The following is a 13,020-nucleotide window of genomic DNA, read 5'->3' as shown; positions in this document are numbered from 1 at the left end:
TGTTCAACAATGCACTTCAGAGCACCAGCAACACCTGGTTCCCTAGCCTGGTAAAGGCCTTGCCAGATTGTTGAACAGGAGTGTGTAAAACTGCAAAATGTCTTATAGAATTAAGGGAGATTCACTTGTCAGTCACTTATGTGAAAGGTGAAGGGTGTACCTTGTATTTAAAAGTAATGTAAAATACCACCTAGAGGCTGATTCAAGAAGAAAATATGTTACACAATACATTTTTAGACTAAATCGGTTTTCGATGCGCAAAAATTATGAGAAATATCTCACCTGAAAAATTGCACAATAGTTCAGGAGTTTTGTGCAAATCCAAATCAGAGAATTTCACAGGTGCAAACAAATTTCATTTTAGTCTACGTCAAACATTAAGCACCGCTCCCCATTCTGAAGTTAAGAATGGCCCTTAATGGCACATTCCTCCAACAGTTCTCACCTAGCCACAAGAAGATGTTTCAGCTCATCCAGATGAGTAACCCCAGGTGTGAGTCCAATACTGTATTATTTACTATTACACAAGGCTCCATCCTGTTGCTAGTGATTTCAGGCTTGAAATATAGCCCCCAAGTCCCCGTAGGAAGTAACCTACTGATAACGCGTCCAGCCCTTATAAATTACCTGTACCTGGACACGTTGGAGGTCGGTGAACCTTTTAGCCGAGTTGGACTCTCCTCATCCTAGAATAGTCGGATCACTTAAATCAATAATCAATAACTATTGTAATCGGTACCCAATACTCAATTAATAGATCAAAATAATACGTTAGGAATCAATAACAGTTGGTATTTCGAAGCGCCATGACCTTTCAGTCATGAATAACCACACCAGTTTATTAAAAGTTAGTGAATTTATTTCCCTATATTAACAAATCTAGCACAATGTATATAAGTCTCAAAACCAAATGATATATGTATACGAACATTACTAGCTGTCCATAACGGCGGAAGAAACGCAATCTACGCAAAATCTGAGTTATGATACATTCAGTTATGGCAATACAAATCACTAATATGAGTAATTGAATTTGACTAATTGCATACATCGGTCAGCATAACAAGATTCCAATTCAACATGGTGCGTCAATTGCATACCTCGACTAACCTCTAATTAGCATTGGCATGTGGGGCTTCATGCAAAACGAATTTAGTCAACACAAATTTGGAAAACTTCTAGCTTGGGCCCTATAAAATAGCAGTTGGTACCTAAAAGGAAAAACACAATGCATAATACAATTATCCTTTCATAATTACCAATTACAATCAGCATTCAAGAAAGTCTTCGTCCTTCAGGTACCGGTTCGATCAGCATGGGCAGAATTTCAAAGGGGCAGAGTTAAGGGCAAGTTTCCTTGCAGCAGCAAGGAGAATGGGGCAAAGTTACTGCATGGGCAAGACGGGGCAATTTAAAGTTAAAGTCTCTCGGGTGAGAATTCTCAAAGTCTCTTTCTCTGGAATAGAGAAAAGGGCATCAAGATGTCTTCTAAGATGGCGTCTGGTGTTTGGCTTCAAAGATGGCATCAAGGAAAATGGCTGACTTCTCTTTGTCCAGTGGGTTTAAGTAAGAAACATTCCAAATTCTGCAGGGTCTTCCATTGGAGGGTTCACAGGGTGGCTTCAAATTGACCAATGAAAAATGTATTTCTACTAGTACTCATTTATGCATACATTGTCCTTGGAGCCTTGGAACACAAGTTGCAACATGGCTTGCCAATTATTTTGGTATCTGTACCCTTATTGTCCGCACCTAGAGAGACTGACCTTGCTTCAAAGGGGATGAAACTTGCCTAGCACGAAACCTTGGAGATAAGTGTATTAGTCATCCCTACTGGAAAAATACAACTTTAAGCAAGAATATATGTTACATTAGTTCAAGGAAAAGCCACGCAGTTAGAATTTGAGACCAGGCAACTAGGCCAAAGCCTCTACTAAATTTAAGCTAAGCACAAACAGTTTCAATAAGAAATCATGGCACACATTTGCAATTATGACGGATTACTACAATTTTCAATTCTTCATGATTAATAAAGCTCGTTTATAATATTGACGAACTACTCCGAGGGCACAATTTCCCTTGTACATTATTTTCTTTACTAAAATCACACTACATTATACGATTTTGGTTACATGATATATGAATATATGTCGGACCCTCTTTTTCTGCGTCATCACTAGCCAAGGGCCATTAGCATGCAACCAATATTTAGGCCAATCTGAAGGTTTCCCATTCGTGCATGACTTTGATCATCTGAAAGACTGCTTCACCGAAATTTAGATCTTGATGTTCAAGGCATTCTTTCAGTTTAATCGGATGAAACAACAAACTGTGTGGTTATCACTCGCAAAAGTAAGCAGTTATGAGTGCAATGCTAACTTTCATCAATGAACCTTGTCAGCTTCATCCTTGTACTCGTTCTGAGGTGCAAATCTCTAGACATCTATATGGATACCAGTTTCATTTTAAGGACCCAATCATACAAAATACCCTGGTACCGGCTGTCTCCCCTCCACAAAATTGATAACTTTCTCCCTGAATCACACTTTAGAAACATAATCCAAGCACGAGGTGATGCTGTACTTCCTAGCATTACAGAGAACTACTTACAGTCTTCAAGACCATGCTTCATGCTGCAGACAGTCTAATTAAATGTTTTCAGAAGATTGAAACGATCGCTACTACCTTTCAAGACCACCATCTGTCTTGTTACCTGCTTTCTCAGCTTTAAAGCACCTTTAAACCCAATTGTATCACAAGAATGGTGGTAAATTCAAACATCCCACCACACTTGCCAAGCAAGATCAAAAGCAATGGCATTGCACCCGAAGCAGCAGCATTGCCAGGCTTAGGGCAAGAAAGTGAAGGAAGAAGATGAGGTGACACAATGTTCCTGTTCGTCACTGGGGATTTAGAATTCTATCTCAATCGAGATCTGCAAGTTCGCTCACTCTTTTACTTACAGAAAGACGTGGCAGTTCATCTAATCACAAAACATTTCACTCCTTTGCAGTGCTTAATTTGTGCTTGATGTTTACGGTGCGGGGCACCGGCACTTCTTTTTCTGCCTCAAGCATTTACTGCAAACAAAAGGCACATATGGGAAAGACGGAGGAAGAGAAAAACAAAAATGCGTCACAGTGGGAGAAAGCAGAAAGCTGCATGAGTAAGGTGAAGGGGCAGGGGGTCGCTTTAAATGTTTTGAAGAGTCCCGAGATGGCTTCAGGATTACAGTGCCTCGGTATTCCGTGTCCTGAATTTTGTGCTCTACTTGTTTGAGTGCTCCCCTTCATTGTATTTAAGTTTGCACTATTTATGCTCCATACACAAGCACTAATGGAATTGCCTGCAACCACTACGTTAAAGCTTGCAAGCTTGCAGGCACTATATTAAAGCTAACACATTCTGATCGGCTGTCGGATACTGCCCAAAAAAGATTTGAAGTGATAGAAACACTTTTTTCTGGAAATACTGTGGCTCCTTAAGTAGAGTGTGGACCCTTAATTTTACTTATTGCTCTGAACTTTTCTTCATGTGGTTTATGGTTCCTCATATAGGAGGTGGTGGATAGGCAGCCAGTAAGTAAACAAAAGGATTGTGGCAGAAGTGACGACTACCTTAATAGCAGGCACAAGCACATTAACTCGAGAGGCTTCCAGTACGTATACTGCCTATACTTCATTACAGTAAATACGAACGGGGCCCTGTTTAATCCTTCATGTCTGTATAAAGTCAATTTTCGCTTTCTCGTCCTAGTATATGCTCCTTTGATTAAAATATAGGGGCATATTTAAACTCTGTTTACACCGGAATTGTGTCATTTTTTTACGCAAATCTGGCGCAAATAAAACTCCATATTTATATTTTGATGCTAGACATGTCTAGTGCCAAAATATTGGAGTTAATTCATTTTTTGCCGATGGAAAACTACGTTGTGTCAATGAGATGCAAGTTAGGCGTTCCCGGGCAAATAATGACTCAAAGGTTCTAGCGCCTTATTTATCCTCCAGTGCAAAAATCATGCATGGGAGGAGGAGGGCCTTAAATAATGGCGTTAAGCATGCTTAGCACCATTATTTAACGCCTGGGTATGGGCAGGCATTAGGGGACCTGTTGGCCTTTTTCCATGGTCAGAGACCATGGAAACAGCCCACAGATGCCATTCCCTGCCCAAAGGGACACCCCACCAACCTGCACCCACACCTGGAGGACACCTAAGGATGGCGGGACCCATCCCAGGTAAGTCCAGGTAAGCATTTTTATTTTTTGGGCAAAGTGCCATGGGGGGCCTAACTTGGGCCTCCCTACCTGGCACTGTGCCCATTGGCCATGCACAGGGGATTTAAGTCCCCTGGGCATGGCCATTGGGCTGGGGGGCATGGCTTCTATCTTTACTCAGACAGGAGTCATGACCATGGGGGTTGTATTTGGAAATAATGACACTAATCAGGTTAGCGCCATTCTTTCACGCACAACTTCCAGTTTACCCTATGCCACCCCTACCCGGTTAGCATCAATAATTTTGACGCTAACTGGGCCTTACAGTCGACTAGCATCATAGCTTGAATATGACGCCCATCTGGCATCCAGGAATGGCGCTAGCTGGTGGTATACTTTTTGATGCAAACCTGCGCTAACACAGGTTTGCTTCAAAAAGTATAAATCAGGGCCCAAGTGGTCCCAACACCCATTGCTTGTATGTAGTTTTTCACTAAATCAAGTAGGTAAAAAAGGTTATGCCGTTCATTAGTTTTTGCTGATCTTTGTAGCCAATTGAATGAAATATGTTCTAGTGGCTTAGCTGGTGGCCTTTAAAACCTAGTATCCAGTCAACGCTACACTGCATGATTTTGCTGTGTGCTCATTCGCGTTATGCCTTTACTTGCTTGAAATACTAAATGAATAAATACGTTGAGAGAGAGAAATTGACAAATATGAGTATGAAATGCTGCAATTGACCAGGCATCTACTTTCTAGATATATTCTTCTAGGTTTCTTGTAATGATTTTTCGGTGTCACACTGGTATTGCCATAGATAGTTCTAATTAGTTGCTTTTCCTGGAAAAAGGTACTGGAAAAAAGGTCAAATATGTAAGTACCAAAGAACCAATAACATCTTAGAATTTGGGCAAGACATTAAGGGCCTCATTCCGACCCGGACGGGCGGCGGACGCCGCCCGCCGGGCGGAAACCGCCCAAACACCGCCCCGCGGTCAGAAGACCGCGGGGGGCATTTCAACTTTCCCGCTGGGCCGGCGGGCGATCTGCAAAAGATCGCCCGCCGGCCCAGCGGGAAAGCGCCTTCCACGAGGATGCCGGCTCCGAATGGAGCCGGCGGAGTGGAAGGTGTGCGACGGGTGCTGTGGCACCCGTCGCGCTTTTCAGTGTCTGCTAAGCAGACACTGAAAAGCAATGTGGGGCCCTGTTAGGGGGCCCCTGCAGTGCCCATGCCATTGGCATGGGCACTGCAGGGGCCCCCAGGGGCCCCACGACACCCGTTCCCGCCAGCCAGGTTCTGGCGGTGTAAACCGCCAGAACCAGGCTGGCGGGAAGGGGGTCGGAATCCCCATGGCGGCGCAGCTTGCTGCGCCGCCATGGAGGATTCCCATGGGCAGCGGGAAACCGGCGGGAGACCGCTGGTTTCCCGTTTCTGACCGCGGCGTTACCGCCGCGGTCAGAATGCCCATGAATGCACCGCCAGCCTGTTGGCGGTGCATTCGCTGCCCTCGGCCCTGGCGGATTCAATCCGCCAGGGTCAGAATGAGGGCCTAAGTTACACAATTGCATAGTAGTGTGGAACGGTACTAACCGAACATTTGCGTTTAGAATTGTTCTTAGTACCCAGTTTATCAATTCTAAAGTGTTACTTTGTTTAAATGTTAGACACAGAAAACTAGAAAAATTTGAAAAGTAAGAAAGGAAACGATTAGGAAAACAGAAAAAACATGGCGCAGAATAGGGGAAAGGAAGGTAAAAAAAAAGATTGAGAGAGAGGTGGAGTCTGCCATAAGAAAAATGAAAAGGTTGAAAGGAAAAAGAAAATACAAAAAAAATGGAAACTTGGAACATGGTGCATAGGAAAAAATGGTAATAAGAGTGGAAAGCAAGATGAGTGGATGTTACTCTGAATAGAAAAATGATGAGGAAGTGAAAAACATTTATAAAACAGATAATGGACCATAGGAATTCAGCAGTTCAGACACTGATATCCAGTCTCCCGTAGCGCATATCCATCGGGGATGTGACGGATATACCATCCTCCAAATTCAAAATCAGGCTCTAAGTCTTAAAGAAATGAAGTCTAAAAAAAGTTGAAAATTGAAAAGTAAAACAGTATAAATAATAGTATTGAGAATCAAAACAATATAGTTAAGAGCTCCATTTGTGTGGAACTAATGGTGCATGATACTGGCTGACTGTGCAAGATTGGCACGGGTCTATTTGTTATAAGCAGACCATAGACACAAAGCTTTATAACAAGTGCCTTTTGTGGTGGGTCAAGTTTTTAATGTGGCAGGTTGATGTATTGAAAATTGGTACTGAGGGGCATAAATCTATGTCAACAATCTACATACAATTAAAAGTTATCAGTGTCTCCAATTATTGTGGTATAGCATTGAAGTTAGTGCCCCATAGCCTCTATAGTCGCCTACCTCAATTAAACTGTGAATACCTGTCTGATGATCGGACCTTTCTGAAAGTTTAGACCCAGATAATCTTAATTATGGCCTCAGACGTATATCACCTGAAAAGCAGCGTTCGTTTGTTGGTAAATGGAGCCATCTGTGTCTTTTTTGCAGTTTTGTATAGCGCAAACTCCCCCCAAAGGGATTGGAGTGCTTTACATGAGCACCTTACATTACACAAGGACACTTCATTTTTGTAGGCATGGGGACATTAAGGCCCTCATTAGGACTTTGGCGGATGGAAAAGACCGTCCGCTTAAGTCCAGCGGTCGGGTTAACACCAGTGCGGCCTCCTTAAGAGTTTCCCACTGGCCCACCAGGACACAGCCCCCAACATTGACGCAAGCTCATAGTAGAGCCGGCAGCATTGTTGTGGTGCGTAAGGTGCAAAGCAGGGGGGGCAGGGGGACTGGCCATGGGGGCCCCTGCACTGCCCATGCCAAATGCATGGGCAGTGCACGGACACCCATGGGGCTTCCTGTAGACCGTCTCTGCCAGCCTTTACATGGCACTGCTACCGCCGTGTAATCACCGGCGGAGAGGGGGTCGTAATCCCCAGATAAGGACCACCAGCACATCCAGCCCCTTCAGTGGAGGAGAAGTGGATGTTGAGCCAAAGCCGAGACTCGAACCAGGTCCCCCAGCTCCAAAGTCAGCTACTCTGGCCCTTTAGTTGTGCACTATTTGTCATAGGAAAATATTTTCTGTAGTATGATGATATTTATGGGTCATTTTTGTCTCAAATTAAGCTATGTACAGGAAAACAAATTGAGCGTTTTTTAAAAAACTAGTGAGGTATTCAACTGCTAAGTAGTAGCCATCCACCAGTGCATAATTAATATGAACAACATACATTCTATAATAGGACGAATCCTGACTGCAGTTTGCCACCCATTAATTATCAAGTGTTAAATGCATCAGCAATACTATACAGTATGGTATGTTTAATTTTGCCAGCATATGAATTAAATATAGATTATGTAATAGGGAGAATCTTTATGATAGTTTTAATCAACACGTTTTACATTCACGTGCACAAAAGGTTATTCAGTGTAACACAACTTGCTAATAGGTTTATTGCAATACCAGCATAGTGGGCTGTTTTTAAATGATTACTTCTGGGGTTTATAATAATTACCAGTAAAAAAAGACAAAATGCCACTTTAGAAGCTGAGAAAATTTGGTTACAGATTGCAGGAATAATTCTGCTACTAACTTCCTTATTGCAGTGGAGTTCTGAGGTCAAAATACCTGCTGCTGAGCCAGCAGCCAAGATGAAAGACACATTTGAGAGCATGATTAGATCAGTGGTTTAACAGAGGCCCCTACTGACCCTGTTGCTTAAGGGGACTCCAACCCGTCAGAGGGGCCACCAACTTTTCAAAGAGTCCCGCTTTCACCCAAGGCCAATTAATCCCTTTAAGGAGCACAATGCACGCATTGTGCCATTTTGTAACTCTTTGAGCTACATTATACCTGCACCAGGTATAATGAATGCAAAGGGGGCGTTCCCCTGTTAGGGGGCCAAAAAAATGGAGCCAAGAAATCTAAGAGATTTCTTGGTGTCATTTTTTGGGCACTTTTAACACCTGCTCAGAGCAGGATTTAAAAGGAGGCACCCCATTGACTACAATGGGCCTCAATGGGTTTTGCAGGATTAGTGTCAACATTTTTTATGCTAATCCTGCCAAGCTCTAGCATAAAAAATTATGATGCTAGTCCCCTAACAACTGCCATGGTGCACCGTATTTTAAATATGGTGCGCACATGGTGGCGTTAGGGGGCACTAAGAGGTGCAAGAAAAGTGGCGCTGCACTGTGCCTGCAGTTTTTACAGATTTGATGAAGATTGTATTGTGTCTAAAAAGGATACCAGCGCTAGTCTGTAGAGTGGGAGATGAAAGTATATGATTGAAGAATCATCTCAGACCAGGTGTCAGTCTGTTGTAGCCCCTTCAATCCCTTACAAAACCTCTGTGAAAAGATTCAAACTGGGAGAGATTTCAGAGACAGGTCTTGAGAACCAGTGACAATAACTTTTTTTTCAGGCAGACGCCCAGTACTGAATTGCAATTTGAAGCTTATGATTTCCCTCAGTTCTTGGACCAGTTATGGTGGCCACACAATAACTAAGGCTATAGGCCTTGTTGGTTTACCGGGAAAAGGCATGTCAGACTTCATAGTTCTGCTCTGTTTATAAAAAGATTTTACGACAAAGACCTCACTTATTTGTTGTGAAAACATTTACTAAACACAATAAGCAATGAAGCGTGAATTGCTATGACCATAATAGGTAAAGTTTTTAATGTTGTTCCACCATCTGACAAACTGTGGGCGAAAAATATTGTGCATGAGGCAATGAATAGGCACATCTCATTCATTGTCTCTGTTGTCATGTGAGGGACAACACTTTGCCTGATCACATGTCCATATCTGCGTGGACCTCCAGTGCCAGTACCTTTGGGCCAGTCTTTTATTTTCAGACTTTTTTCTTTTATTGGTTCCCTTTCATTTCTTCCCTCTTTCTTTGTTTTTTTTTGTTGTTTTTTTTTACTGTCATACAGCTCCTCAGACACTGCTACCAGGCTGCTTGCTTGCCAGCTTTTCATCTACAATAAGGTGCATCCTGTGGGGGCACTTCTTCTAAATTGGGCTTTCATCTTGGAATGGCATTGTTCAAAGTGTATCCATTGCAAGGCAGCTGCCATATTAGGACCAGCATGCTAGCCATCCTGGATCAGTCAGAAATGATAGAGTACACACAATATAATTCTAAGGTAGCTAACCAGTGAAGTGATTACAGAGTTGCCATCTTGGAATGTTATTGTGCGTAATGTTTCATGGCTTTACCTTTCCAAAATGTCCGACAAGTTCCTTCTCAACATGTGTAACATTTAAAACAATGGTACATGAGTCACAATATGATTCCAAGATGATCATTTGGTGCTGTACATGCAGGATTACTTATTATTTTGTTACAGACATTTGCAAGACACATTTAGGCAGTTACATTTTACCTTTTTGTAGCCTTTCATTTTATCATGGGTATTTTTGAATGCTTGAACTCTGGAGTGAATTATGAGGCACTTTTATTTGTAAATCATATCTAATGGTATTGTTAAGGCTTGTTTTTGAGTGTCCTGGATAATAATTCTGTTCTGTATTGCAACTTATACCATAATCACTGCTGCTGGGACTTTAGGTGGAATGCATTTGTTAAGCTATGTAGGTCAATGAGTACAAACATTGGTTTTATACCTGTCAGCCTTAGGGTGGCTTTCCCCAAACTTTTTGCCTTCCTCTTCCATTTTTTCTGACCTTGTTTTGCTGGCGTTAAACCTCTGTGCACTTTACCACTGCTAACCTATACTAATGTGTTTGTGCTCGCTCCTCTAAACATGTTAACATTGGCTTATACCCAATTGGCATATTTAATTTACTTATAAACCTCTTATAAAGTGGCACTACATGTGCACAGGGCCTGTGAATTAAATACTAATAGTGGGCCTGCTGCAATGATTGTGCCATCCAATTAAGGAGCCCTTTAAGCATGTCTCAGACATGCCATTGCAGAGCCTGTGTGTGCAGCTTTAAACTGCCATTTTGACCTGAAACAATAAACCTTTTACTAGGCCCAGACCTTCCTGGTTAATATATTTAAGTCATCCCAAGGGTAGGCCATGGACATCCCAGAAGGCAGGGTGCAATGTATTTGAAAAGTAAGACATGTATGCACCAAGGCTGTGCTGCTCACATTGAAAGCCACAAGGAGCTGCCAGACTGCCTCTTCACACAGCAGTATATACCACCGGCAGGGGACTGGCAATGCAAAGCACCAGCCTGTCCATCTGTGAAGCAGGACCTGTTCCTTGGGCCATGCCGATAGCCTCCCGGGAGGCTCTCCTTGCTCCTCACAGCCTTCTTCAATGTGAATGGGACTCTTGGCACAAAACATGAGATGGTAAACCTTCAGCAGGACTAATCTGGGACTGTATCTGCCCCGTGCTCCATCGCGGCTGACCCGAACATTTGACTTTCAGCGTGACCAGACACCCGAGGTGGGCACTTTGTGCTTTTAGGAACCATTTTACACTTTATTCTTTTTAAAGTCCTAATTCCATTTCTACAGATTGGATTTTTGTTGTCTGGTCTTGTTTTATTTATTATATTAAGCCCTATTTTTCTAACTCTTTGTGGGATGTTTTTGTGTGGTGTTTTCACTGTTTTACTGTTTGAAGTTAAATGTAGGCGGCTGGCCCTCTATGCAGTGTACATGCTGGCCCTCTATGCAAAACGAGTACACTATGCAGGGGTTCCAGGCAACCACACGTTGGTTTCCAGAGGTAAAAATTAAACCACCTAATGCTCCAATTTTTAAGGTAGCTGGTCATGTAGTTAGGCTAATCCAGGAGATGTGCTAAGTATTTGTTGTACTCACAAAATCAATCTTGCACCACACACACTCAATGAATAACTTGAGAACAGAATTTATAAAAAAAAGTGGGATGTTCATATAATTTTTAAGACCAAGATCTTTAAAATACTTTAAGTACTTTTTGAGTTATGCCTCTTTCAAGTTTTAATAAAGTTAGACTTTCTGTGCGTGATTACGCACCATTAGGATCAATGCACGGTCACCTTTAAAAACGCATAAAAATTCACACAGTTGAGTTAGCAGTCTCTTCTTTTGCAGGATGGTCCCAGCAGTCGCTGGGCACCTTGTGCCAGCTGGAGAGCCTCAGGTGGCTCCCTGTTCCAGTAGGAGCAGCATTGGAAAGTCTCTACGCACAGGCACAGGGCCACCTGGAGGGGCCACTTAGAAAAGGAGCTAGTTTGCAGATTTAAAGATGGTACCTTGGGGACCCCTTGGGCTGTTGAGGTTGCAAGGGGTTGGGGACCCATGGAGCACAGCTGGTTCCTCATTGCTGGGTGCAGGGCGGACAGTTGCAGGGCGAGTTGGAGATCCAGGAGCTGTGCACAACGGAGTCTTTTGACGCTTGAGGTGAGTCTCTTTAAGGGCTGCTTACAGGACAACTGGGACACTCGGGTTGGAGGTCTAGGTTGTTCCTGTAGTCCTTGACTGGGCTTCCTCCTGATCCTTTTTCAGCTCTGAGGGTGCTGGTTTTCTTGTTGTCCAATGTCAGCTGACCAGTACCCAGGGTATTGGCGTAATTCAGCCACTAGAGGGCACAGTGCCACCAAACTTGGCACACTTATAGGTCACATCTAGGCAATCAGCAGTGTGTCGTCGGGTTCAGCTGCGACTTCTGGGTGCAGGGATATCGGCCAGTCAGTGAAGTGACCCTCACTGGCTTGTTGGTTCTTGCTTGGCTTGAGTGGTGCTTCCACTCAGAAGGAAGATCTGGGGCGATTCTTGAAGCCTGAAGGTCCCCTGGTTGTCTTGGGGTCATTCCAGTGTCCAGCTCCTCCGAAGCGTCAATTTTCAGGTCCTGGTGCAGCAGGCAGAGTGTGGTGCCTTTCCTTGTGCAGCAGGTCCACTGTTCTCTTGCTTTGGATCTTCTCTGGTGCTGTTTTCCCTCATTCCAAGATGGAGGAAACGGAATTTGAGGGTCCGCTTAGCAGGCAACACCTTAAGGGTGGTTCATGCTAGGTGTGGCCAGTCCTCCTAGCCTATGTGTGGTTTTCCACCTTTGCTCCCTCGAAAAGTGGAGGTTTGCAAAGGGGGAGGCCATCTGCTGCTAGCAGCAGGCCTGGGGGCTCGAGTTTCAAAGGTGGTAGCTCACCGCTAGGAGAGTGCACATTCCTGAGGGAGGGAATGTTAGCTCCTCCGCTAAGGTAGGGCATTGTTTTACAAACCAGAGAGCGAGGGCTCTCCCCCAGGTTTGTATATTGGCTATCCGGATGTGGCAGGCTGGCTGAAACCAGTCAGCAATCATGCCAGGATAGTTAGCTTTAGCAGAGGGCACCTCTAAGGTGACCCCTGGGTACATTTTATAATAAATCCAGTACTGGCACCAATGTTGATTTATAATTCTGAGTTGTTTTATACCAAATAACCCAGGGTTCTGAGTGGCCATTATGTAGCTGGGAAACTCATGTTGACCAGTCTCCAGCATATATATTAAAATGGCTGCTCTGTCACTGATTATGTCCCAGGTTTGGCAAAGACACACTGGGGGCATATTTCTCATGCAGCTATGCCATCACATATAATATGGAGCATCCTGCCTTAGGGCTTTACCCTTACTAAATGCAGTGTATGGTAGCCAGGGCACACAGGTAGTGTGTCAAGTTGAGTTTGCGTGTTAGGTTTGCACCAGAACACTCAGCCTGATATGGCAGGCCTGGGTGCATCTGGATGCATGCCCCTAGAG

At 43.7% G+C, this 13,020-nt stretch overlaps 1 protein-coding gene across 3 annotated transcripts in view; it reads left to right on the top strand.

The window, feature by feature from the left end:
* Positions 1–13,020, top strand: part of ADAMTS12 (ADAM metallopeptidase with thrombospondin type 1 motif 12) — a 3,732,731-nt gene that overhangs the window by 1,599,028 nt on the left and 2,120,683 nt on the right. The gene's annotated exons all lie outside the window — the stretch shown is intronic.

Source organism: Pleurodeles waltl, chromosome 1_1, assembly GCF_031143425.1.
Source record: "Pleurodeles waltl isolate 20211129_DDA chromosome 1_1, aPleWal1.hap1.20221129, whole genome shotgun sequence".
In the NCBI taxonomy this organism is placed as follows: domain Eukaryota; kingdom Metazoa; phylum Chordata; class Amphibia; order Caudata; family Salamandridae; genus Pleurodeles; species Pleurodeles waltl.
The sequence above is the reverse complement of the archived record's forward strand: the minus strand, read 5'-3'. Positions and strand labels throughout refer to the sequence as shown.